Source organism: Neovison vison, chromosome 11, assembly GCF_020171115.1.
Source record: "Neovison vison isolate M4711 chromosome 11, ASM_NN_V1, whole genome shotgun sequence".
NCBI lineage: Eukaryota > Metazoa > Chordata > Mammalia > Carnivora > Mustelidae > Neogale > Neogale vison.
In genome coordinates, this window is record NC_058101.1 from 168,974,802 (window position 1) to 168,999,768 (window position 24,967).

A 24,967-nucleotide genomic window follows, 5' to 3' on the forward strand; every position below is an offset into this window, starting at 1 on the left:
TCATGATGGGAGCTGAATTCAGTTGCTTAAGTGCCTGAGCCACCAAGGTATCCCTACATTCAATTTTTTTCACTTAGAGCTGGAATTAGATGCGATATCTTAATAAAAACATTGTGTGTAGTAGAAGAGCACTTATCAATTGGGGAACCATATCTACTAAATTTTTATCGTCCTCATAGAAAAGTCAGATATTGTCTTGGTCTATTAATATGTGTGTTGGATTTCAGATACATGTAGTTTCAAAGGCTATTTCTTTGTAACATATGTTAGAGCCAAGTTTGATAGGTTAGTGAACTAACCTTTCAATAGAATGTTGGCCAAAGAATATGAATAGATAGTCAAAGAATGACAAATCAAGTCCAGAAACATGAGAAATATATAACTTCTATTAATTCAATACAAAACAACATTTTTGGCAAGTCAGATTTTAAAGACTACAAAAATCTTAGTGCATCTTGTAAGAAGTGGACATTGTAACAGCCTTGGTGGATAAGATAAGCTGCTTTGATTTTCTGAAGGCCAGTTGGTAGCAATTCCTTTAAAAGTATTTTTAGCTTGTGACCCAGCATTTGAACTAGGAATTAGTGTTCTCTGCATATACATCTTCTGTGTAAATTCATTTGTTACATCTTTATTACAACAAAAAATAGCTGCCTGGCCAATGCACTCATTAAATGTTGGTAGTGTGCTTCATGAGGGGCAGATCTTTTGCTAAGACCACAAGGGTCTGTGGCCCAAAAAGTGGAGTTTGATAGTAATTCTTGCTGCATGTTAAAAACAAACAAACAAAACAGTCTACATAGAGGTCAGGGAATTGATACAAAACTGTGTAATAGTTACAAATATTTTGCAGGTCTTAATAATGTCAGCTTTACTTTTCGTATGGTAAAACTGGAAATAACCCAGATGTCCTTCAGTACATGAGTGGCACATCCATACCAGATGGAATACTTCTCAGCACTTAAGAAGGAACAAACTCTGGATGCATGCAGCAACTAGTGTGGATTTCAAGGGCATGATGCTGAGTGGAAGAAGCCAATCTGTACAGGTCACTCACTGTAGGCAGCCATTCACGTTTTTGTTATCACAAAGTTAGATTAGCAGTCACCAAAGGGTTAGGGCTGATGAGGTTGGGGGTGGGGTGGGTGGTTGTGACTGGAAAGGGCTACTGAGAGGGAATGTTTTTGTGTTGATGAAATCTGATCTTGATTGTGGTGGTGGTTACCTGAATCGACACTTGTGATAAGGTGACCTAAAATGGTACACATGCGTCCCAATGTCAGTTTCCCGGTTTTGATGTCCTGTAATCCAGAGGATGCAACCCTGTCTGGGAAATGGGGTGGAAATTATATGGGCCTTCATACTGTTTTTGCAACACCCTGTGAATCTGTAATTATTTCAAAGTAAAATGTGAAGTTTTAGAAAGAATATCTAATAAAAGGAAGTGTTCACAGTATTAGATAAAACAAGTTTCAAAGTGAAAAACATATGATCCCACCTTGATATTTCATATCACTTAATACATTTACCTGGAAGTAATGAGTGATCAAAATATTCTGAGCAGTAGCATGGTGGATTCTTTTGGATTCTTTTGTGTGTGTATGCTTCTCTATAATGTCGATAGTTTAGATGAGCTGGTATCACTTTTGTCGTTTGAAAAACTGTATTCATAATAAGTTCCAAAAATCTAATTCTGGAATCTTAAAATTTAAATAACAGTTACACTGAGATCATAAAGTTTTATTTATATTGGTTACACCAAGTTAGCATTTACATAGCTCTTAGCTGAGATTGGAGAGTATATTTATCCTCTAAAACGTGTTGTGTATGTAAATTTAAAGCAGTTTTTTGATCTTGGTATGACAAATGTCCTGTTTGATGTCTGACTCCCCAGTGTTGTCCAATGTTAAGTATATACATTGCAGGCCACATGAAATTGCAAGCTTCATCAACCACATTGAGAAAGTAAAAAGCAGGCAAAATGATTATTTTTAAAGATTCTATTTATTTTTTGTCAGAGAGCAAGAGTGAGAGCAAGAGCTCCAGCAGATGTGCTCTCAAGCCAGAGAGCCCCTGTGGGCACATGCACAATCCAGGGGGAGGGGCAGGCAGAGGAGGCAGACCAGGCAGAAATGAGAAGCAGGCTCCCTGGTATGCAAAGAGCTGGATGTGAAATTTGATCCCATGACTCTGAGTTCACAACCTGAGCTCAAGCTTAATTGACTGAGCCACCCAGGTGTCCTTTGTTGAAATCATTTTTAAGAAATTTAGTTTGTTTAATCAGTTATATCCAGAATATTATCATTTCAATATGTAATCAGTATAAAATCGCAGTGAGAAGTTTTACATTCATTTTATCATATTGTGATAAAAATCATACTGCTGTGGGAAACAGAGGCAGAAGAAACATTATTAAATTTCCTTACCTCCTGACAAATCCTTAAAGCAGGCAGAGTGACTCTCCTCTAGGGACTCAACTACCCCACCTTAAGGGCTTGCTAAGGGCAAAGGGCAGTCCTAGCCTGATGGACCCCCTACCCCTCACCAGGACCCTGTGAGCACTTTAACAATTCCTTTGGAAACTTTATCTCTAAACCTCCCAGATAGTGTTGACGATCATTCCCAATCATATGGCCTACTGATAGACATGTAAAGGGTCTCACAAAAAGGTTTTACAACTAGTAGTGAATAATCTTTCCCCCCAAAAATAGCTGGCCCCTCAAGGTCCTAGAAACCTTGCTTCCAAAATTCCTTAGAGACTGACACCATCCCTAATCCCTTCCCCACCTTACAAGTATATAATAGACCACTCCTGAGAAACCCAGGGCAGCATCTCTTCCTGCCCATAGGTCCTGTCCCCATACTTTAATAAATCACCATTTTGCACCAGAGAGGCCTCAAGAATCCTTTCTTGGTACTGAGCTCCAGACCTCACCCCACCAAACCTCACCTACGTTTTAGAAGTTCATCATTTGGCATCCAGCTGGGGCTGTGAGTCTTTACATTTGGACTCTGAGCTTTGGTCCAAAGTTGGTGAGTTCGTTCTCGCTCCTTCCTTTACTCTCACTTCAGGGCTTTTCAAGGAGTATGGTCTTATTAGAACACTTGCATGTCAGTTGCTCAGGCTTTAATCCTCTCGCCCGTGGCTAATCCACAGGGAAGAAAACATCAGATTTTTGGCTGGAAGTTAGTACGCTGGCTGGAATGGTAATAAGACCCAGAAACTTGATGTCGTCTCTTTATTCCTGTTCTTACATAAAGTTGGCTTTCTTGGGCACGGGACAGCCACCTAAGTCACCAGGAAGGACCGCTGCCATTCTTAAGACTCCCATGTGAGGTTTCTTCCTGAATGATCTAATGTGATCTCCTCCACATGCCTGGCCTAGCCACTTCCTGCCGTGGGACCTTCACTGGGAGATGGCCAAAACCAGTATCCGATTGTATTAAAACACAACCGGGATCATTTCCTAGGGAAGTGGGCGGTAAGGACCCCATGTGTGGGAATGTCACATAGACCATGATGGGTTTCAGTCTTTACTGTTTCACGTCAGTGTCTTCTCCAAACTACTTAAAGATATGAAATTGGGTAATTTCCCCTTGCCAAACTTTTTTTGTTGTTGTTGTTGTTTCCCATGGGTTAAAAATGGCAGGGCAGCCCCACAACTTGTAGAGTATAGGATGGCACAATATCCTAGTCCCTTCACCGGGCACCCATCTGTAGCCTAGTATGCGATGGGGAAGAAGAGGGACGCCGGCACCTCTCCAGGGCCTTTTATGGCAGGAATGCCTTCTCGAGAAGGTAGAATGGTGATCAATAGCGAGGTCTTGAGGGACGCCTTCTTGAGGGTGGCTTTTGACATATGGGCAGCTCTGACATATCCTGTGTGGGACACCACCCAGGCATCAGAGGGGATTAGGTAATGGACCTTCTTTCCTTTTCTGGGAGCATGGCCTCAGTAGGCTTCTTCAGTCCCAAGGACTCTACCGTGGGATGCCTTTGAACCCACTGAAAATATTTGGATGGCAAAACTTAGGAGAGGACTGAGCTCCTGTAACATTGCATGGCCTCAGTGGGATCTATCAGTTAGAGCTCCTGTACAGGAAACAGGGTGAATGAACCTAGGGTGCCTTCATTGTTTATACCTAAGCCATCATTGCTCTACACCAGGACCCCGACCTAAGGGCGTTTTGCAGAATGTGTTTGCCTGAAGGAGTGAGCTAGTCAACTCCCTCCTGACATATTGGGTGATAATTACGTAAATAAGCCTTCTAGTAAACCCAGGTTGCTAGGCCACCCCTAGGTAAGAGGACTCTGACTTTCCCTCTCTCTGTTTCTCCTCATAGATGTGGGGGCTTCTCCTTTACTCATTTCTGTATTAATGGCTATAACTGGAGCCAGCTGGGGTTAGTCTAACTCGAGATGGAGACTTTGAGGAATATTCCCTGGCAGCTGCCAAAACTCCCTTTGCTTCAGGGAAATTCCCTTTCTTCTTTGGCCTGACATGGACTGCTTAACCCCTCCTTCCTGGCGGGAGTACATGGCTTCTGCTCCTCTGTTGGAGCTGTGCTTTTAAACATTGCTGGTACTCTAAGGTTTGCTCTTCCAGACTAAGGAAACTTTTTTCTTAAGAGGTCTGTGACTTACAGCAATGTAAAAATATTTATTTGTAAGTAAAACATTCACCTTTTCTCTCTATCTGAACCTGCTAATACTCAAAAGGTCTCAGTAAGTGGTCTCGTCTCTGGATCACCTATTTCTTTGAGAGGTCTTTGGCCGCCATTCCAATCTTCTTGGCAGGTGACAGTATGTAGGGTGTGTATCTGGGTAAAGAATCAGAGATAACATTTAGAAGAAGGTGCTCCGCCCAATTTCTGGTCCAGGTGGGTTAATAAGAGACACAGCTGTTGTTCGGGGCTTGACATCTTTTTTTCTGGGTTTGGATCCCAGGGTAGCATTCAGTCGTGGTGGGCCTTGTTTCTTAGGCAGTTTTCCCCTTCCTCCTGAATCTGGGGGTTTCACGTCATGAGCAGAGGAGTTTGGCGATGGAAAAGCTGAATGAGATTCCGCTTCTAGAAACTGGACGAAAAGTCCTGAAAAAGAATGATTGGCCACAGCTTGGTGATTTGGCTTCCCAGGTGCATTGGGGGCGCTTCTGGATCCATGCCCCCCAGTCACCCCACTGGGCACACCCGCGGGCTCTTGACCACGCAGCTGCCGCAACTGGTCTTCTTGGATCCCCGGTGTGCTTGCCATCAACCTCAACGCTTCTTGCCGTTCTGCATCAGCTGCCTGGAAAGATCCCACAAAGAGTCTCCTTAGGAGGGTTTTGTCCACCAATCCTTCAGCCTTACTTACTAATGTCAAGATTTTCTTCTGTGTGTCCTCCAGTATTTCCTGTTGAACCTCATTCTGTTTCTTGAACTCTTGGAGTTGGTCCTCCTTCTCCTCCAAGTCGGCATTTGTTTGATGCAATCGTCCGTGTAACGACTTCAGTTTTCCTTCTAGGGTGTCTGCCTTTTCCATCCATTCAGCGAGTTCCAGCTTGAGGTTCACTAGCCTTCGATCATAGTGCCTTCCCTCTTCCTGGGAGGCGGCAAACCAGAGCGCCGCTTCCTCTTTCTGCTGGGTGACCACGTACAATTGCTCCCGCAGCGACTCTACCTGCAGACTGGCTCCATGGCTGCCCTTTTCTATGGCAGCAGAAGACAAAACGAGTTTTCCCTGCAGGACCATCACTTCCTCTCTTAGATGAGCCACTTGGTTTTCTGAAGCCAAAGGTTCCAGGCTACGAGAATCTTGGGCTTCTTCAGTGACGTGCCACCCTCTCTCCAGCTCCTGGGTTAAGCGCAATTCTCTCTCATGTAACTGGTGACCCTCCTTCTGGTGGGCGCAGGTTTCCGTTTCTTTCTGTTTCTGTGCCAACACGACATCATCTTTCTCCTGTTGACCCACAACTGCCTTTTCCTGCTTTGACTGAACTGCGTCTACATGCCGGTTCAATTCCCCGCTCTCACCCTGTTCTTTCTCCCGCAGCAGTTGCTCCAGAGCAAGTGCCTTCTCTTTCATCGTGGCAAGCTGGGATTCCTCCTCCCTCCGCATCATTGAAAGCAGCCGATTTGTCTCTTGCAAGGCCTGATTTTCCATGTCCTTTTCTCTACATGTTTCCACCATCTTTGCATTTTCCTCTTTCAGCCGACACACAACCATTTCAAAATCTGCTATCCTCTCCTTCAGACTGGTGAATGCCTGCCTCAGCAGCTCATTCTCACTCAGTTGGCCCCTGAGCTTCTCCTGGAAAGAAAGCAGTTCCTCACTTTTCGCTGGGATTCGGAGCTCCTGAGGCTGAGGGAAATCTTGTAGAACAGCCTGTTTCTCCTTCTGCTGCTCCATGTGGGAATCAGAATCGCTGTGTTCCTGTGGCTTCCCTTCTCCTTCCCCCATAGCAGCCCCTAAAGAAATCTGTCTCTGCTGATCTTCCTGGAGGGTTTGAATCATTGTATCTTTTCCTTGCCCTGATTTTCTGAGCTCTTCTACCTCCTCTAGGAGCACCTGAGAAGACTCACTCACTCGGTCAGATTTCACCTCCTTCAGAGAGTTGGCTGCCTCTGCGGAGTCGCTGGAGGGCCAGAGGAAAACCACGTCAAGGTTCCCTAAAAGGAGGTCCTTGGCATTGCAGAGCTTCTCAATGCGGAGCTGAAGTTGTGCCAGTTCCTTCTCTAGCTCTTGTAAGTTTATCTCATGTCCTTGGTAAGTGTGGATCTGGTCAAGAGAGGTCGTCTGTGGTTTCAAAACCTCGCTGTTGGTGCAAGCCCACACCTGGAGTTGTCGCAGATCTCTCTGAAGCTGGGGTGACTCACGCTTCATATTTTGGACTGTGGTCAGCACCTGCTCTTTCCACTCCTCCATGATCTTCGCCCGCTGTGTTAATGTGTCCCGTTCCTGTAGAAGCTGCTGGAACTGATCAATAGAAACTCCTCCAACCTCATGACCAGTGCTGGGTGTCTGCAGGATCGTCCTTAAAGTGTGGCATTTTTGACTTAACGCATCCACTTCCAGGTCTTTTTCTCGAATAATGTGTGACAAATTCCGAATCGTTTCTCTAAACAACTCTAGGCCACTGCTTTCTATTCTAGTGGGCAGTTTTTGATTTTCCTCTTGCATCCTCTGGAGTTCTGCTTCTTCGGCAGCAAGTCGACCGGTCATTCTGTGATAGTTCCTTTTCAGATTGCTATTCTCCCTTGTCTTCTCATTTAAGACCACCAAGACCTGTACGCTTTTCAAAGTACACTCTTGCAATTGGCGCTGAAGTTGTTCCACGGGCCCATTCTGGCAGTGAGAAGCCGCAGAGATATTCCTAGAAAGATGCTGAATTTCCAAATCCTTTTGCTGGATAATTTGAGTGAGTTTCCCAATCTCCTCTTTGGAGAGCCGATCCATCCGTTGATAGTCTCTAAGTTGTTGGCGGTGCCGGTCACTAAGGTCTGCTAGCTTCCACCGGTGGGTGTTTTGCAACCCCGCCACCTCCAGCTGATGTTTGTGCAGCTCCCGCTTCTGCCGCTGCTCTAGGTCCCTGATGTGGCTCTTCAGTTTCCACAGTATTTCTGGGTCGATGGTATTGGGTCCCTGGGTGGAACACTGGCACAACTTCTTCCAATGAGTCACTTCAGCCTCCAATGTTTCAATCTCACGGAGGAGTCTACTAATCTGTGTCTGGGTTGAGATGACATCTGCCAAATCCCTGGCATCCCCAGGGAAAGTCCCATTCCCCAGCACATGTCTCTTAATATTGATGTCCCTGGCCAAAGAGGTCTGGCTGCTGTCCACGGCCCCTAGGGAATGGCCTAGGCCAGAGCCCAGCCTACCAGCCCAGGAGAACATCTGACGGTCATACAACTGTCCTGGTCCGCGGTACAAAAGCGTCCAGCCCAGTCGGACTACCCTGCCAGGTGTCCCAGAACCTCAAGCTGCACAAGGCTAAGAATCAAAAGCCTACAGAGGTTTGTAGGCAACACCTGCATGCCCCTCCCCCGTCCCCTCCTGTGAGCTCAGGTGTGCCTAAGCATACAGACTTTTCCAGGCAATGCCTGCATGCCCCTCCCCCACCCCCTCTCCAGAGCTCCCTTGTGCCTAAGCATACAGACCTTTCCAGGCAATGCCTGCATGCCCCTTTCCTACCTCTCCACCCTGCCACCCCACCTCCTGCCGCTCACTCCCTCGCACCTCTGCTGCTCAGGTAGCTCCAAACAGCCAAGGCCCTCTGGCCACTGGTCCGGGTCCCTGTCCCCACAGCACATCCCCACAACTTCCCAACCAGGCCTGGGCCCCTTGTCCTCCTTGGTGCCTGTCCTGGGTGTGCCCCTAGTGCATGATCCCGCCTGACTGCACCCAGGTGCCTGCCCCCAGAAAATGCACATGGCCCTCTACTTCCCCCTAAGTGGGATCACAATACACAAAGTCCTGTGGTATGGTCTTTCCACCCAATAGTACATTTTTCATTCTGGTGTAAATTATAGGGTCACACACATCCATCCAGCTAGGAGAGTGGATCCTCAGGGCACTTCACAGAGGTCTTTATCTGCACAGAGGATGGCCCTCATGGAGACTTTGTGTATTTCCAGCCTCCAGTGGCTCCAGAGTGCCCTGTCCCTTCTTGCCCCATCAGTTCTGCAGGGACAGCTTGGTCGTGATTTGTCTGGCGGTTCACTGGCCACTGCCAACGCTACGCCTCTATCACCTCCCACAGTGCGCCTAGACCAGGCAGGCGGTTGGGCAGAATGGTGGACATGCCTGGTCCGCGGGTCCTCCGCCCGCACAGAGTGGCAGCTGTGCAGCAGCAGAGGCCCGATTCCACCCCCCTTGCCAGTCCTGACTAATGCTAGTCCAGGGGATAGGGGTAGGAACTGCGCTGGCAGCTGCCCCGCGGGAGCCTCGCTGCCCACCCCATCGCCACGATGAAGATGCAATTCTGCTGCGTGAAGCAGCTGTCCAACCAGACCCTGGCCTGCAAATGTGCCCATTCGGGCCGGGATTGTGCCAGGTGAGGTCAGGAGCCGGAACGGGAGGGCTGGCGGCTCTCCTGGTGGCGTGCTCCCGTCCCCTGCCACCACCACGCACCAGGCACAAAGGGTCCTGGTCTGGGTCTGCACCAAGCCACAGACTGGAGGCCAGCTTGGGCCAGTGCCAGAGTCTGGGAAGAGCTACTTGGTGGATTGGCCTTTCTAAGACGCCCTCTGCAGGGGGTGTCCACCGCCCTCTGTCCTGGCCACGCCCAGCATCGCCCTGGGGGGACTGCACCTGAGCCTTCCCCTGCCCCCCCGCATCAGGGTTTGACCTGGGTGAAAACTCTGGGCACTGATGTGCCTGAGGCCCCGTGGACGCTGTGCTCTGGGGGAGGTGTTCTCTGCCTTTCGGGGGTGTCCTACCTCTGTAGATCCTCAGCCTCCATGTGCCTAATTGCAGGAAAGAATTAAGGGGATGTCTGGGCCAATAGGATCTGCCTCCAGAGTTCCTGGTATCCATAGAGGGACCGTAGAGGTGCTGCTGCCTCCAAACCCAGGCCTCTGGGAGAAAAGAACTGTGGAAACGCGTTGGGCCGACTTTTAAGTTTATTTTTCTTTTTATTATTTTAAAGAGCTTTTAAAAATTCCTTTCTCCCTCTGGGTTTGGATGCAGATCCTCTCCAAGTTTCTTTGGTTTCTGCTTTAATGACTGACAGGAAACATTATCCATTATGAAATGTCAGCGAATGCCATGGTTTGTAGACCTTCTGGCTGTTGGAATAGGAACCACTCCCTGGTGGTTTTGAGAGCTCCTGGAGGTGATGGTCATATGCCCAGTTATCTGGGGCACAACTTTCAAGGTCCTTAGGGCAGTTGGCTGTACTGGACCTACTTGCTGTTTATTCTGGATGAGATACCAAAGTGTGAGTCTTCCACAGCTTTTGCTTTTTTGTTTTTTCCCCCAAAACCTGGGTCAAATGGGGAGTGTTGTTTGGTCAAAGCACATGTGACAGTTCTTCTAGTGTGTGTGAACCAAAATGCTTTTCCTTCCCCTCTCATTTTCTAAACTTGCTATTGAGGTTTTGGGGGTCCTTCCCCATAACTTTTCTTTCACTCAGTGGCTTTGTTTTGTGTTTAATTTGGTTGCTACTCCACTCTATGATCTTAGTGCACACTGATCCTGTTTCCAGAGTTGAAGCCTGTCCCCTACAGCCTAGCAGTGCCTCCTTTGCTATCATTTGTAGGAAATGATAGAAATAATGCCAAGCGGCAGGTAGACAGGGGAGCAGTCATAGAGTTTTGGAATGTAGGTGACGTTTGGTGGGGTGAGGTCCAGAGCCGATGTTGAGAAAGTGTTCCTGAAACCTCTTTGGTGCAAAACGGTGGTTTTATTAAAGCACGGGGACAGGATCCATGCACAGAAAGCGTGGCATCAGTGTTGTGGGGGGAACTGATACACCCTTGAAAGGTGGGGGAGGTAAGGACAGGGAAGGGTTTCAAAAGAACTTTCCTATGCTAAGGAAGACCTACAAGATACTGGAGACCTTGCCATTGTCAAGTGAGGAGGTTTTACCTTCTAGCAGGGAATGAACATGAAGATGTTTGGAACAGGCATTCTTTTGTTTCAAGGAGACTTGAGTTTTTTAAAAAACCTTTTGGCCTGATCCAAAACACCTCCACTAAATATTTTCTACCCTGTGCTATTTGCCCTCCTTACTACTGGCAGATAACCTTATCCTTGGAAGGGGTACCTAAGTCTCAGTGTACCTGGACCAGAAATGAAAATGTCAGATGTATTCCTGACCAACCCAAGTATATGCCACGAAGGAAAAAACAAACCTCGGGACCAATTTGAAAGGATGTGGGGCTGAGAGGAGGCATTTCTCCAGTGGCATCTGTTCCTACTGCACACGATCTGCCCCTGCATTCTGTTCCAGCTCCATCCGTCACACAATGGCCACTGAGGTGCAGGCACCACTGACTGATGGATCACAAAGACCCCCCTGAGCAAGCACAAGGCTCTGTACAGAGAAACACAGAAGCAACCAGGACTTGCGGGACCTACAGTCTATTCGGTCCTCGTTCTGCCACTAACCGGAACCGTCTCATTTCCTGTGAGAGAAGTTAAAACTGTTCTTGATCGTTAACCGAGCAGCTGAAGGATGAAATCAGGGAGAAGCTATGAAAGGCCTTTGTACATATCACTATCACCAGCCTTGCACGTCTCTAAACTGTACTGAAGATACTGTCACGCTGACAATAAAATCTTCGTGATTGTGAATACAGCAGACAACAGGGTCTAGCGCTCACAGTCCCACTGTCAGGGTATTCCACTCATACAGAGGGCACGTCGACAAGGGTTTTTATCAGGACCCCTGTTGGTAACAGCAGAGGATGAGAAGCCAGGCACCCATCCTTCACCGGGGCCCCGGTGACATCAAGTATGTGGCTGATGGCAGCAGCAGGCGCAAGTAGCTGGGGACAGGTGTAGGAGACAGGTGGTCACTGCATCTCCTACTAATATATTTTTAACATTTTGAACCACGCAGGCACCTTCACAAATGAAACAATTTGGGAAAGAAGAGGGCGAATGTTCATTTACCTTTAATCTCCAGAAGGTGGTCTCCATCCCAGTCCCAAGATTTAGAATTTGACAATGACATTCTGTCTTCTGCAGAAATGCCCTTATCAGCTGACTGACGCCATAGACTCGAGCAAAATATCCTGAGACAGAGACACAGAGACAAGTTATCGCTTAGTGAGATCAGAAAGCATCGCTGCAGAGCCCGCCCTAGGAGAGGAGGAAATGAGGATTCGGCTGCTCTTCTTTGGAGTCAGTAATTTTCCTGTGGACTCATGGGAGAAATCAAGACTTTCACATTGTCTTCTTTTTAACTTAAACCTGCTGGAACCAAAGTAACTACAATCTATTTAATGATTTAATGGTGGAAATAAAGATCTTAGAAATAAAAATGTCCCTTGGGGCACCTGGGTGGCTCAGTCGGTAAAGCATCTGCCTTTGGCTCAGGTCAGGATCTGCTCCCTGCTCGGCTGACAGCCTGTTTTTCCCTCTCCCTCTGGCTCTCCCACTCATGCTCTCCCTTTCCAATAAATAAATAAAATCTTTAAAGATTACCATAAAATGTCCTATGATTGTACACAGGATGGACAAGTGTTTTACATCAAAACATCAGATCTTAATGTTCCTCTTTGAAATATGCTTTTTGTGCCCAGGTGCAAACTACTGAGGACTCAGCTAAACGTCAACATGCGAGATCAAGACGATATAATATTTTGCGGTCAGAATATGGGGCAGATAAATGTCCAAGAAAAATGAAATAAAATAAAATAAAATAAAATAAAATAAAGCCGTATTTCTTACCATGTTCCCTTCATCTCCAACCTGTGTGGGTAAAAGTCTCTATGCTTATAAACTGACCTCACAGACCGACTGCAGGAGAGGAAGGCACGAGCAAACATTGCCCCCAAAATGGACTTATTCAGCTCCAGTGTGAGGAGCTTTGGTAAAGGAGATGGTGAATAAAAGGGGGAAAGGAAGATAAAATCTGTGTTCTATAGCCCTGTTGCTTAAAGTGTAACTATCTTAAGAACAAAACGTGAGCAGCATTTAGAAGTGTACTGCAATGTGATATAGGAGTTCGGTGTCTATTGATTCTCCTAATAAATCATTTGAGCTTGTAGTTTACAGGTTATCTTGCATTTTATTTCTAGGAAATCATTTTTGTTGTATGTTACACAGTATCATCCACAACAGGCTGGATGTTGAAACAAAACCTGAAAAGATGCTCACCACACCCTACTTGGGAAGCACTCTGCACATGCCAGCCCATGCAGAGGAAGAAGGCAGACAGGCTGCTGACTCGCTGCCTCAGGGCAACCAGGTCCCCAGGGCTCCAAGGTGGGGCCCCACCTCTGGTTACAAAAGCTGCCTCAGGAGCCCCGGACGGAGGCTTCAGGCCTCTTAGGCAGGCCTGGTCCCATCTTCCTAAAGCCTGGGTTCACCCTTAGCTCAAAGGAAGGTCCTTGTCCTGATTGTCACTTTAAACTTTCTTTGCGTTTCTAACAAAATCTACCCAGAGGCTCTATCTTTTTGGCCAGGATTCCCTGCATGCCCAAGGATGTGGGGTCATTTGGCTAATTTCTCAATCTGATCGAGAATGAGTCACCCTCCCATCTCAAATCTTTTCATTGCCTTCCTTGATAGAAAGGACTTGCAGAGCCTAATAGTGTTATTATCACTTTAATATGGCCAAAAAGGTGATTCCTTACCTGGACAGTTCACTGTAAAAGATACTAGAAATGGTTCTTAAGCATATAAAAATGATCCTTAATTTCAGCCCCCAAATAAGAGGAATACAATAACAAATATACTGTAAGGTCACATTTTTCACACAACAGATGAACCACAATGAAAAGGTCTCCTGTGCTGGTGAGTATGTTGGGAAATGAGCACTTTCATATGCCAATGGAGAGCATGAACACTGGAGCTCTCTCTTTTGAAGAATGAACCCCTAAAACCTCAGGCCTCTGGGCTGATGAGGGGAGGGAGGGAGTCACTTGCCTCTGTTAATTCTGGAGGCCTTCTTCTCCTTAGTCTTATACAATGCTGGATGGAAGGATCATGCCAGTAGCTGAGGCTTACTGCAGACATAGGAGGGAACTAACGAGGCAGGTGAGGGGAGGTCAATAGGTTCTGGACCAGTTCTCAGGAAGCAGGTCAATGAGGACAATCAGCTACCTCCAAAGGTCATCAGAGGCACATTTCATGCACCATTACAAACTTCAACAGACTCAGCCATCTGTCTTGGTGCTCACGTACACAGCCCCTCACCGTTCCACCCCTCGCAGGCGGCCATTTCTACTCTTTATTTGCTCAGGTGCCTAACTCCCTTCCCAGGACCCTACAGAGCACAGCACCTCACCTCATACCTCACCTAGAAGACTGCCACCATTTATTCCCTCAGCAAACTCACTGGCAAGAGCCAGCCAGACAACTCTGCTCCACCACAAGTTCTATGTCTATGGGAAAAGAGCTCCAAGATTGTTTCCTAAAACTCACCTGAATGACTTCCTAAGCCTTTCCCCCAGCTGTGTAATAGGTACCAGTCCTTTCACATCCCTTAGGCAGGTCGCAGTTGGAAAACCAGGTACCAATAAACATAATAGCTACAACCTAGAAAATGGTGCAGTAGCCTGAACTCTGATATACACAACCTGGAAAATGCTATGGTAGCCTGAACTCTCCCTGGTACACTACAAGGAACCAAAGTTTTAGTGTTCTAAACCAGGAGCTGACGCCCAAATTACCAGTGAAGGTCTTCCGCCAACTGTGAGGAACCAGCCTTAGGGAGCCAAGAAGTAGCAGAGGGAGCCTGGATCTCTAAGGCCATCTGAAGCCATTTTGACCTTTGCCCTTCAATGGGTATCTTGGGAATTAAAAAACATCTTTACCATTTAAACCAAATGGTATGCGCGGTCAACTCTTGGTTTCAGCTCAGGTCCCGATCTCACGGTCCTGGCATCCAGCCTGGCGTTGGACTTCATCTTGAGTGGGGAGTCTGCTTCAGGATTCTCTCTCCCTCTCTCCATAAATATCTGTTTAATGGACACATGTATAAACTTGCTAAATCGTTTGACAGGTGAATTGTGTTTTATAATATTTAAAAAATACTGTTATATGTGAAAACCCAACGCTCCAAAATTTTTAGTAGAAGCTAATTTAGTTTTCAACATATTCTCACAGTTTCCAAAGGCAAAAGATTGTATTTTCAAACACCAACTGTAATAGAATTAAAAGGAACTTAAGATGACAGTTTTCCATTTAAGGTGTATTGTTTAGCAATGTCTAACAGCAGGTATTTCATTCTCATCGACATGGTCAAAAAAATCAAAAAAGCCAAAACACAGTCAATACATTGCTCAGTAAGTATACTCTTGGGCATTTATTCTAAAGAAAGAAAAAACTACTTTCACATCAAAACCTTTACATACGTGTTTCTAGCAGCTTTATCTGATCATAGCCCCAAACTGAAAACAACTCAAATACCCTACAATGGGTGGGTATTACAGCTGAAGTATGTCCACAGCATGGAATACCAACTGAAGAGTAAAAAGGGATAACTAGTAAAACACACAATTTGAATTCACCTTAAATAATTTATGATTAAGTGAAAAAAATCTACTCTTAATGGGTAACATATATATGATTCCATCTACAAAACCTTCTTGAAATGACCACATCACTGGAGAGAGACCAGATGAGTGGTTGACGAAGAGGCTGGGAGCAGAGGATGGGACTGTAGGGATTCTTGTGACGGACTTACTCTTTATCTTTACTGTGATGGTGGCATTACAAACTACATGTATGGTAACATTACCTACAAATAATTATGCATACACTCTCTTTCTTTCTCATTTCCTCTACCTGACAACGTCACAGATAGGTCTAAGTAAAACTTGGGAATTTAAATAAAGTCTGGATTGTGTCGGTGTCAAGTTTCTGGATGTGTTACTGTTTCCTACAGTCATTCAAGACATTATCACCAGGAAAAACAGGATAAAGGTTATAGGAGATGTGAGATATCTCTAGTATTTCTTACAACTGCATATAAATCTACAAGTGTTTCAAGATAAAATTTTTTTTAAAGTTAAAAAAAATTCAACATAGCATATTTGCACTGCTACCTCTACAGAATACCAGTAGCTCACATATTCTGAGGCTGCATCACGTTTTAAGGCTTGCAATATATGAATCTTTTTTATGGGGTATAAACCTTCCACACAGCAGAGCAAAGAAAAGTGATTTCAATCAATCATTAGCTACTGATTCTTAAGCACCAGAGAACAAACACAGGAAAGAAATTCAGCACTGAAAACTTCTACATCGAGCTGCAAAAAACAATCTCTAGAGGTGGATTTAAATTTTTAACCAAAAACCTTGGAACAATCTCTTCAATCAGAAAGGTATGGTACAGATGAAGCCATGCCTTCGAGACTGTAGGACACTCAAAAAGGCATACACTTTATTATTAATTCCAAGTTTACCAAGTCAGTTCAAAGCACCAACCTAGGTTCTTAGCACCTTGACACCTTCAACTCCCATCTGATAAGATATCTGGTTAGTGGAAATCTTTTGGGAGCCCAGTTTGTCTCTTAACTCCACATAAAGCATGCAAAGCTATCCCTTTTCCACCTGGTACCCTACTGATGGCACCCAGCAAGTCTTCACATGCAATGGACAGCTGCCAGAAAAAGGAAGGCAGAGAGTAAACGTGGAGAAGCTTTCCTTCCCATTTCAAAGTAAAAAACAACAGTAAAGGAGCCATCTGAAAACTGTAACATCCTTACATTACTTGAAACTTATAGAAGAAAGAAAATCAAGATGGGCACTTACTCTTGTCCTTTTTCACCCTGAAATTACAGGTAACAAGACAAAGGACAGAAAACATAAGAAAACTGTATAAAGGCACTAAATGAAAGGAACACCAAAGTTCAAATTATAACTCTGGGAACAATGTTCCTAAGATTATACTTTCTGAACATTCCAACACAGTTAACAAACAGAAGAATTTCAAGCAGCTAACAAACATATGAAAAGAAGTTTATACTTCTGGATAAGGAAAATGTAGAGTAAAAGATTCGAATACCATTTACCACCCTCCCTTTTCCTCTCTTTTCTAGACCTGAAACCTGATAACCCCAAACTGTTGGTATTCTACAAGAAAATTGGAAATCTGTTTATGCATGCCAGATCCAGTATCAACATGGTTGTATGTCACACAATGCTAAGTCAAACAACAACAACAACAAAAACAAAAAACCCAAGGTGCAAAAAGATACATAAAGTACACTTTTTAGACAGATTTTCCAACTAGAAAAAAGGTTCATGCAGATGATGAATTCATACAAACATGCACCAAAAAATAGAGAAATATGCAAAGAAATGATATAGATCTCCTTCAGTAACGGTGGTTCGGAAAGGCACTGAGGGAGAAAAAGAAGACGTGCTCACTGTTTCAATTCTGCAAACTGTTCAGTGTTTGAATATTTTAATCAAAACTATCTAAATCAGGGACGCCTGGGTGGCTCAGTTGGTTAAGCGGCTGCATTCGGCTCAGGTCATGATCCCAGCGTCCTGGGATCGAGTCCCACATCAGGCTCCTTGCTTGGTGGGGAGCCTGCTTCTACCTCTGCCTCTGCTGCCACTCTGCCTGCCTGTGCTCGCTCTCTCTCTCTGGCAAATAAATAAATAAAATCTTAATTTTAAAAAAAATATGAAAATCAAAAACACAAAAAAGTTAACATTTTTTAAATTTAGGGCATGAATATTACTTTTTCTTTTTCTATTAGTTTAAAAGATTGTCTTTCCAAAGGTTTTAAAAACGGAAAAGTACATAAACTCAAAGGAAAAAAGAAAATGCAAGTTATACCAAGAATCAAGAAAAAGACATCAGTACAAGTCTTATAGATATTAAAAGGATAATGGAAACTTACAATTTGTGTATGTGACAGCTTAGAGGATATATCTCAAAGAATTTCTCCTATTATCAAAGGTTATATAAGAATAGGTGAAGTAAAAAGACCTATATATTTTTAAAATAACTGATTTGTACTTAAATACTTCAACAATTAAAACAACAAAACCAAAAGAATACCTCCACCAAGACAACTTCTTTGGTGAATTTCTACCAAAAATTTAAGAAAGAATTCTTCACCAATTCTTCCTTCCCAAAAGAACACACTTTTCAACTCGGTGTTATGAAGTCAGTATTACCAGAACACCAAAAATAAAGACAACACAAGAGAATGATCCAGCTCTCTCAAGAATATGGAACCAAAACTCCTTAAGAAATTAGAAAATTGAATCCAGCAATACATAAAAAGGGTAACACGTAATAAAGAATTGAGTTTATACCAGGAGTGCAAAGTTATTTCGTACCTGAAACATGAAAATACTAAAATAAATACAAGATTATTGACATATTACCAACAACTGGAAATAAAACATAAAGTACAACTTAACCATAGCATAAAAAACACATTAATTATTCAGGGATAAATATAAAAAGATATGGAGGAGATCTGTACGCTACAATATATGAAACACTGATGAGAGAATCAGAGACTTAACTGAGAAAGAGACATACCATGCTTGTAGGTGAGAAAACTTATTAATGTTAAAATCAATTTTCCTCAAAATGACCTGTAGTTATGATACACAACACTACAGTCGCTAGTAACATGTCTCTTTACATTTGCATTTAATTAAAATCACATAAAATTGGGGGGACAAGATGGCGGGGTACTAGGAAGAGGCGTCTTTTCAGCTGGTACCCCAAAGTGAGCTGATTACCTACCAAAGAACTCTAATCACCCATGAAATCAGCCTGAGATCAGAATTATACATGTCTGGATCTCTACAGGGGCAGAAGACGCCAGTGAGCAGGTAAAGCGGAATGGGAACAGCGGACTGATATCGGAAGATAAACAAAAGGGGGAGGGAGCCACCAGAGGCGACCGGTGCAAAAGTAATACCCCGATACGAGCGAGAGTGCCCTGCGTCTGGGGACCAGCATTAACTCGGAGACTGGTTGAAAGCACTCCAAAAGAGCAAAGGATCGCGGGGGCAAACTGTGGGAATCGGGGCGGCTAGGGACAGGGGCTTGAGTCCCCGGTCCCAGACGGCCTCCCCGGCGCGGAGGCAGAGAGAGTGCGGCGGAGAAACCGGCTCCTGGTCCCTAAGCCGCCAGCGTGCCCCAGAGCGCGGGGTTCCGGCTCCTGTGAGGGGATGGGAGCCGGTCTGCAGAACGCGCGCTAGCCCTACCACAAAGCTTGAGATGCGCGTGCACGTCGCTCCAGCTCTCCTGGGTTTCTAAGGCCCTGGGGCGCTTCTTGACCCGGGCCATTGTTTCAAAGTCTAAGCCTCGCGCCCGCGAAACTCTTCCCCGGACAGAGGCGCGCAAAAGCCCAGCCTGCGGCTTACGGACCAGCGCCCCGTTCTCAGTGCCCCAGACGCGCGCCCGACCCACAGCCGCCTCTGAAAAGAGGTGCACGCAAGCCGGGCACTCCCAGCCCCGGCCAGCGGCAAAATCTCAGTGTGCGATCGCTGCTTGGAACCTCTCTGGCGGTCAGGAGCTCCCATACAGCCGCCACTGCCTTGGCTTTGGGGATGAGCAAAAGATCCTGCGCCCCCAGGGTCTTTAACTTGGAACCTGCACTGCCAGCATCCAAGGGGGAATTTATTCAGCTTCTGCACCCAGACTGAGGCTTCTGAGACGGAGATCAGGAAGTGTTCCAGGGTGCACCTTGACTGCACCAGAGTTGATACATCCAGCTACATCTGTTCAGTCTTCTCCCACCAAAATGACTAGGAGGAGGAATGCCCAACAGAAGAAAAATACAGAGGATGGACCTTCCGCAACAGAGCTAATGGCTATCAACATAGACAATATGTCGGAAAGAGAATTCAGGCTAACAATTATCCAGGCAATAGCTAGGTTGGAGAAAGCCATGGATGACCAAACAGAATTGATTAGAGCCGAACTGAAAGCGACCAGACAGGATGTTCACAATGTTAGGGCGGAGCTTAAAGCTACCAGGGAGGAGGTCCACAATGCTCTCAATGAGTTCCAATCCAATCTAAACTCTCTCAAAGCTAGCGTAACTGAGACAGAAGATAGAATTAGTGATCTGGAAGACAAACAGATAGAGAGAAAGGATCAGGAGGAAGCCTGGAACAAACAGCTTAGATCCCACGAAAGCAGAATTGGGGAAATAAGTGATGCCATGAAGCGTTCCAACGTCAGAATTATTGGAATTCCTGAAGGGGAGGAGAAAGAAAGAAGTCTAGAAGATGTCGTGGAACAAGTCCTTCATGAAAACTTTCTGAATCTCGCGAATGAAACCAGCATTCATGTACTAGAGGCTGAACGGTCTCCACCCAAGATTATACACTCCAAAAAAACATCACGACACCTGATAGTCAAATTGAGAAATTATAATTGTAGGTATAATCTCTTGAAAGCTGCCAGGGCAAAGAGGCTCCTTACTTACAGAGGGAAGCCCATCAGAATAACGTCAGACCTGTCCACAGAGACCTGGCAAGCCAGAAGAGGCTGGCAAGATATATTCAGGGCACTAAATGAGAAGAACATGCAGCCAAGAATACTTTATCCAGCAAGACTGACATTCAAAATGGATGGAGAGATAAAGAGTTTCCAAGACCGGCAAGACTTAAAAGACTATGCAACCACCAAGCCGATACTGCAGGAAATATTAAGGGGGGTTCTATAAAAGAGGAAAAATCCCAAGAATAGCATTGAACAGAAATATAGAGACAGTCTACAGAAAGAAAGACTTCAAAGGTAACTCGATGTCAATAAAAACGTATCTATCAATAATCACTCTCAATGTGAATGGCCTCAATGCACCCATAAAACAGCACAGGGTTGCAGATTGGATAAAACGACAGGACCCATCCATATGCTGTCTACAAGAGACCCATTTTGAACCTAAAGATACACGCAGACTGAAAGTGAAGGGGTGGAGAAGCATCTTTCATGCCAATGGGACTCAAAAGAAGGCTGGGGTAGCGATTCTCATATCAGATAAATTAGACTTCAAACTAAAGACTGTAGTCAGAGATACAGAAGGACACTACATAATCCTTAAAGGGACTATCCACCAAGATGATCTAACAATTGTAAATATCTATGCTCCCAATATGGGAGCAGCCAATTACTTAAGAAAACTGTTAATCAAGATAAAGAGTCATATTGATATGAATACACTAATCGTAGGTGATCTTAACACGCCTCTTTCAGAATTAGACAGATCATCGAAGCAGAAAATCAATAAAGAAACAAGAGCATTGAACGACACATTGGACCAGATGGACCTCATAGATATATACAGAACATTCCAACCTAAAACAGCAGAATACTCATTCTTCTCAAGTGCACACGGAACCTTCTCCAGAATAGACCACATACTGGGTCACAAATCAGGACTCAGCCGATACCAAAAGACTGAGATTATTCCCTGCATATTCTCAGATCACAATGCTTTGAAACTGGAGCTCAATCACAAGGAAAAGTTCCGAAGGAACTCAAACACCTGGAAGCTAAAGACCACCTTGCTTAAGAATGCTTGGATCAACCAGGAGATCAAAGAAGAACTGAAACAATTCATGGAAACCAATGAGAATGAAGACACTTCGGTCCAAAACCTATGGGATACAGCAAAGGCGGTCCTAAGGGGAAAATATATAGCCATCCAAGCCTTGCTCAAAAAAATTGAAAAATCCAGAACACACCAGCTGTCTCTACACCTTAAAGAACTGGAGGATCAACAACAAATCAAACCAACTCCACACATAAGAAGGGAAATCATCAAGATTAGAGCTGAGATCAATGAGGGAGAAACCAGAGATACAGTAGAACGTATCAATGAAACTAGAAGCTGGTTTTTTGAAAGAATCAATAAGATCGATAAGCCACTGGCTACACTAATCCAAAAGAAAAGAGAGAAATCCCAAATTCATAAAATTATGAATGAAAGGGGAGAGATCACAACTAACACCAAGGAAGTAGAAACAATCATCAGAAGTTACTACGAACAGTTATATGCCAATAAGCTTAGCAACCTTGATGAAATGGATGCATTCCTGGAAAAATATAAACTACCAAAATTGAACCAGGAAGAAATCGACAACCTGAATAGACCGATATCTAATAACGAGATTGAAGCAGTGATCAAAAATCTCCCAAAAAACAAGAGCCCAGGACCTGACGGATTCCCTGGGGAATTCTACCAAACCTTCCAAGAAGAAATAACACCTATTCTCCTGAAGCTGTTTCAAAAAATTGAAGCAGAAGGAAAACTTCCAGACTCTTTCTATGAAGCCAGCATTACCCTGATCCCCAAACCAGGCAAGGACCATACCAAAAAGGAGAATTTCAGACCAATATCACTGATGAATATGGATGCTAAGATTCTCAACAAGATCCTAGCCAACAGGATCCAACAACACATTAAAAAGATTATCCACCATGATCAGGTGGGATTCATCCCTGGGCTACAAGGATGGTTCAACATTCGTAAATCAATCAATGTGATACAACACATTAATAGGAGAAGAGAGAAGAACCACATGGTCCTCTCAATTGATGCAGAAAAAGCATTTGACAAAATCCAACATCCGTTCCTGATTAAAACGCTTCAAAGTATAGGGATAGAGGGAACATTCCTGAACCTCATCAAATCTATCTATGAAAGACCCACAGCAAATATCATCCTCAATGGGAAAAAGCTTGCAGCCTTCCCGTTGAGATCAGGAACAAGACAAGGATGCCCACTTTCACCACTCTTGTTCAACATAGTATTAGAAGTCCTAGCAACAGCAATCAGACAACAGAGAGAAATAAAAGGTATCCAAATTGGTAATGAAGAAGTCAAACTCTCTCTCTTTGCAGATGACATGATTCTTTATATGGAAAACCCAAAAGACTCCACCCCCAAACTACTAGAACTCATACAGCAATTCAGCAGCGTGGCAGGATACAAAGTCAATGTGCAGAAATCAGTGGCTTTCTTATACACTAACAAGGAAAATACAGAAAGGGAAATTAGAGAATCGATTCCATTTACTATAGCACCAAGAACCATAAGATACCTGGGAATAAACCTAACTAAAGAGGTAAAGGATCTATACTTGAGGAACTATAGAACACTCATGAAAGAAATTGAAGAAGACACAAAAAGATGGAAGACCATTCCATGCTCTTGGATCGGAAGAATAAACATCGTTAAAATGTCTATACTGCCTAGAGCAATCTATACTTTTAATGCCATTCCGATCAAAATTCCACCGGCATTCTTCAAAGAGCTGGAGCAAATAATCCAAAAATTTGTATGGAATCAGAAGAGACCCCAAATCGCTAAGGAAACGTTGAAAAACAAAAATAAAGCTGGCGGCATCACCTTACCTGATTTCAAGCTTTATTACAAAGCTGTGATCACCAAGACAGCATGGTACTGGCATAAAAACAGACACATAGACCAGTGGAACAGAGTAGAGAGCCCTGATATGGACCCTCAACTCTATGGTCAATTAATCTTCGACAAAACAGGAAAAAATATACAGTGGAAAAAAGACAGTCTCTTCAATAAATGGTGCTGGGAAAACTGGACAGCTATATGTAGAAGAATGAAACTCGACCATTCTCTTACACCGTACACAAAGATCAACTCAAAATGGATAAAAGACCTCAACGTGAGACAGGAATCCATCAGAATCTTAGAGGAGAACATAGGCAGTAATCTCTTCGATATCAGCCACAGCAACTTCTTTCAAGATACGTCTCCAAAGGCAAAGGAAACAAAAGCGAAAATAGACTTCTGGGACTTCATCAAAATCAAAAGCTTCTGCACAGCAAAGGAAACAGTCAAAAAAACAAAGAGGCAACCCACGGAATGGGAGAAGATATTTGCAAATGACAGTACAGACAAAAGGTTGATATCCAGGATCTATAATGAACTCCTCAAACTCAACCCACACGAAACAGACAAACACATCAAAAAATGGGCAGAAGATATGAACAGACACTTCTCCAATCAAGAAATACAAATGGCTATCAGACACATGAAAAAATGCTCATCATCATTAGCCCTCAGGGAGATTCAAATTAAAACCACATTGAGATATCACCTTACACCAGTTAGAATGGCCAAAATTAACAAAACAGGAAACAACATGTGTTGGAGAGGATGTGGAGAAAGGGGAACCCTCTTACACTGTTGGTGGGAATGCAAGTTGGTGCAGCCTCTTTGGAGAACAGTGTGGAGATTCCTCAAGAAATTAAAAATAGAGCTTCCCTACGACCCTGCAATTGCACTCCTGGGTATTTACCCCAAAGATACAGATGTCGTGAAAAGAAGGGCCATCTGTACCCCAATGTTTATAGCAGCAATGGCCACAGTCGCCAAACTATGGAAAGAACCAAGATGCCCTTCAACGGATGAATGGATAAGGAAGATGTGGTCCATATACACTATGGAGTATTATGCCTCCATCAGAAAGGACGAATATCCAACTTTTGTAGCAATATGGACGGGACTGGAAGAGATTATGCTGAGAGAAATCAGTCAAGCAGAGAGAGTCAATTATCATATGGTTTCACTCATTTGTGGAGCATAACCAATAGCATGGAGGACAAGGGGCGTTAGAGAGTAGTAGGGAATTTGGGTAAATTGGAAGGGGAGGTGAACCATGAGAGACTATGGACTCTGAAAAACAGTCTGAGGGGTTTGAAGTGGCGGGGGGGGTGGGAGGTTGGGGTACCAGGTGGTGGGTATTATAGAGGGCACAGCTTGCATGGAGCACTGGGTGTGGTGAAAAAATAATGAATACTGTTTTTCTGAAAATAAATAAATTGGGAAAAAAAAATCACATAAAATTTAGAATTTGTTTCCTCAGTTTCACTAATCACTTTTCAAGTGCTCAAGTCACATGTTGTCCATCACTGTCATACTGGACAGTGTAGATGGGAAAACTTACAAAACTTACAAAAACTTACAAAACTTACAAAAACTTCTTATTGCTACTGGACAGTGCTAGCTACAGAGTCAATGCAATCCAGTCACAATCTCACCAAATTTCACAGAAATGAGGATGGAAAAAGAGGACCTCATATACTCTAAATAAGTAAGTAAGTAATTTTTTAAAATTCTGAAAAATTAGTACCCAGCTGATGGACTGATGTTACTGGATTTCATGATTTATGATGCCTGCTAATACTAATTAAAAATGGTGTGGTATTGGCAAAAACACAAACTTCAGATACATATACACGCATACATAGGATCATTTGATTTTGAACAAAGATACCAATTTAACTCATTAAAGAAAAGAGAGTCTTCAATAACTGGTACAGAAAAAGGTGGGATG

General features: G+C 44.1%; 1 non-coding gene across 1 annotated transcript; it reads left to right on the forward strand.

The window, feature by feature from the left end:
* The first annotated feature begins 622 nt into the window (after positions 1 to 622).
* On the forward strand, positions 623 to 772 carry LOC122890799. The gene has a single exon (XR_006381221.1). It is a non-coding gene; the product is annotated as a small nucleolar RNA SNORA62/SNORA6 family (small nucleolar RNA).
* Positions 773 to 24,967: the final 24,195 nt, after the last annotated feature.